The 3,752-nt window shown below is 41.9% G+C and overlaps 1 pseudogene; it reads right to left on the bottom strand.

The window, feature by feature from the left end:
• Window positions 1-449: 449 nt before the first annotated feature.
• Window positions 450-2,197, bottom strand: LOC112990931 (tigger transposable element-derived protein 1-like; annotated as a pseudogene).
• Window positions 2,198-3,752: the final 1,555 nt, after the last annotated feature.

The raw sequence follows: 3,752 nt of genomic DNA, 5'->3' as shown, positions 1-3,752 counted from the left end.
AAGAATATTCTGCCTTCCAGTTCCTTAAACACCTGAAGATCCCACTAGTTTACAGAAAAAGGAGGGCATGTATGTTCTAAAGATCAGTTAACCAATGAAATGACAAGTGCAAGGAAAAGCTGCTCAGTTCATATAGTTAAAATCAGATCAGGATTGAAGCACTGATTGATTAATTAATGGCATGTAATTAAATGCCAATCAGTGAACTATATATTCAGGATCAATATCAAGAATACAGGCGTACCTCGGAGATATTGCAGGTTCGGTTCCAGACCACCACAATAAAGCGAATATTGCAATAAAGTGAGTCACACACAAATTTTTTGGTTTCTCAGTGCATATAAAAGTTATGTTTACACTATACTGTAGTCTATTAAGTGTGCAATAGCATTATATCTAAAAAATGATGTACATACCTTAATTAAAAAACACTTTATTGCTAAAAAATGCTAAACATCATCTGAGCCTTCAGTGAGTCGTAATCTTTTTGCTGATGGAGGGTCTTGCCTTGATGCTGATGGCTGCTGACTGATCAGGGTGGTGGTTGATGAATGTTGGGGTGGCTGCGGCAATTTCTTAAAATAAGACAACAATGAAGTTTGCCACATCGATTAACTTTCTTTCACAAAGGATTTCTCTGTAGTATGCATGCTTTCAAAATTGGAGCCAGTCATCTCAAACCCTGCCGCTGCTTTATCAATTAAGTTTATGCAATATTCTAAATCCTTTGTTGTCATTTCAACAATGTTCACAGCATCTTCACCAGGAATAGATTCCATCTCAAGAAACCACTTTCTTTGGTCATCCATAAGAAGCAAGTCCTCATCTGTCAAAGTTTTATCATAAGATTGCAGCAATTCAGTCACATCTTCAGACTCCAGTTCTAATTCTAGTTCTGTTGCTATTTCCACCACATCTGCAGTTACTTCCTCCACTGAAGTCTCAAACTCCTCAAAGTCATCCATGAGAGTTGGAATCAACTTCTTCCAAACTCCTGTTAATGTTGATATTTTGACCTCTTCCCATGAATCACAAACGTCCTTAATGGCATCTAGAATGGTGAATCCTTTCCAGAAGGTTTTCAATTTACTTTGCCCAAATCCATCAGAGGAATGACTATCTATGGCAGCTATAACCTTATGAAATGTATTTCTTAAATACTAAGACTTGAAAGTCAAAATTACTCCTTGATCGTTGGGCTGCAGAATGGATGTTGTGTTAGCAGGCATGCAAACAACATTAATCTCATTGTTCATCTCCATCAGAGCTCTTGGGTGACAGGTGCATTGTCAATGAGCAGTAATATTTTGAAAGGAATCTTTTTTTCTGAGCAGTAGATCTCAACAATGGGCTTAAAATATTCAGTAAACCATGCTGTAAACAGATGTGCTGTCATCCAGGCTTTGTTGTTCCATTTATAGAGCACAGGCAGAGTAGTTGTAGCATAATTCTTAAGGGCCCCAGGATTTTCAGAATGGTAAATGAGCATTGGCTTCAACTTAAAGTCACCAGCTGCATTAGTCCCTAACAAGAGAGTCAGCCTGTCCTTTGAAGCTTTGAAGCCAGGCATTGATGACTTCTCTCTAGCTATGAAAGTCCTAGATGGCATCTTCTTCCAATATAAGGCTGTTTCGTCTACGTTGAAAATCTGTTGTTTAGAGTTGCCACCCTCATCAATTATCTTAGCTAGATCTTCCAGATAACTTGCTGCAGCTTCTACATCAGCACTTGCTGTTTCACCTTGCACTTTTATGTTATGGAGATGGCTTCTTTCCTTAAACCTCATGAACCAACCTCTGCTAGCTTCAAACTTATTTTCTGCAGCTTCCTCACCTCTCTCAGCCTTCACAGAATTGAAGAAAGTTAGGGCTTTGCTCTGAATTAGGCTTTGGCTTAAGGGAATGTTGTGGCTGGTTTGATCTTCTATCCAGACCACTGAAACTTTCTCCATTTCAGCAATAAGGTTGTTTTGCTTTCTTATCATTTGTGTGTTCACTAGAGTAGCACTTTTAATTTCCTTCAAGAACTTTTCCTTTGCATTCACAACTTGGCTAACTGTTTGGCGCAAGAGGCCTAGCTTTTGGCCTGTCTCAGCTTTCGACATGCCTTCCTCACTAAGCTTAATCATTTCCAGCTTTTGATCCGGCCTGGCAGAGCCTGCAGCACCACCAGCCTGGCCCGGCCGCCCCCAGGCCATTGCCTCCCATGCGTCTCTCCCCCGTTTTCACACTTCTTCTACACCTCTTTTCAAGCTGACTCCAAGTTTGTTTCAAAAGTCTCTTGGTAATAATCTTGTTACTGTTCAGTCTAGCTAATGGTCATCTTCCTCTTTAGCATGATCGGTTCTGGACAAAAGCATTGCAGTTTTGGTGCTCTGAACACAGAGCGCACATTCCTGTCTGAACAGCAGTGTATGTCTATGTGAGCACCCCCACAGCAGCCTTCCTATTTTCCTCCTTTCACTTTAAAGCACCACTTTCTGTGTTCATCTAAACTATCTAGCTGGGTAGGTGGATTGTGCTGGTATACATAGCATTAAATCTCATTACCCAATGTCTTGTTTTATTTAGTTGTATAGATTTACTCAGGAAATTTCTCAAGTCTCCCTGAACAAATGCATTGATTTAAAACTGAGGATGCCCCTGTACTTAGCAGGCACAAGCCCGTTTCTGATGAATAGCTAGTTTCCCTGCAGTGGTGTAAAGGAAGCAGTGGAAATCTTTTTCTAAAATATACCTCTGAGTTCTGGACCTGGAGAAAGAATAGATGAATAACAGAATTTTCCTCTTCACTCAGTAATTCATGCTGCTATTTTCTTCTCATCTCCACATCTAAGAAGGCAATGAAGAAGCAATCCACCTAGTCACCTCAGTGAAAGCCCTATAGCTGTGTCTGTTCTTTTTATAAATGCACAAATAAATTCCTCCATTTTAGTTGTAGGAAAGTAAGACAGTTTGGTCAAAACTGAATATATATTTAAGGTTGGATTTACTCTGCATCTCTCTAATAAATACAGCAGGTAACTCAGCCAAAAGTATATACTAACAGTTACAACAACCAGGAGTAAGAATGAGACGTGTCTTTTAGACTATGATTCTTTTTGCTCTGCCTAAATCATGAGCAGACAGTGAGGTGGACTGAAAACTGGCTGAATGGCAGAGCTCAGAGGGTTGTGATCAGTGGTGTGAAGTCTAGTCGGAGGCCTGTAGCTAGAGGTGTACCCCACGTTTCAGTACTGGGGCCGATCCTGTTCAACTTATTCATCAATGACCTGGATGAAGGGACAGAGTGCACCCTCAGCAAGTTTACTGATGATACAAAACTGGGAGGAGTGGCTGATACACCAGAAGGCTGTGCTGCCGTTCAGAGGGACCTCGACAGGCTGGAGAGTTAGGCAGAGGAGAACCTCATGAAGATCAATAGAAGGAAGTGCAGAGTCCTGCACCTAGGGAGGAGTATCCCCATGCACCAGGACAGGCTAGAGGCTGACCTGCTGGAGAGCAGCTCTGCAGAGAAGAACCTGGGAGTCCTGGTGGACAACAAGTTAACCATGAGCCAGCAATGGGCCCTTGTGGCAAAGAAGGCTGATGGTATCCTGGGCTGCCTTATTGCTAGCAGGTCGAGGGAGGTGATCCTCCCCCTCTACTCAGCCCTGGTGAGGCCACATCTGGAGTACTGTGTCCAATTCTGGGCTCCCAAATACAGGAGAAATATGGAGCTACTGGAGCAACTCCAGTGAAGGTCTACTAAGA

Source organism: Dromaius novaehollandiae, chromosome 1, assembly GCF_036370855.1.
Source record: "Dromaius novaehollandiae isolate bDroNov1 chromosome 1, bDroNov1.hap1, whole genome shotgun sequence".
Lineage (NCBI taxonomy): Eukaryota > Metazoa > Chordata > Aves > Casuariiformes > Dromaiidae > Dromaius > Dromaius novaehollandiae.
The sequence above is the reverse complement of the archived record's forward strand: the minus strand, read 5'-3'. Positions and strand labels throughout refer to the sequence as shown.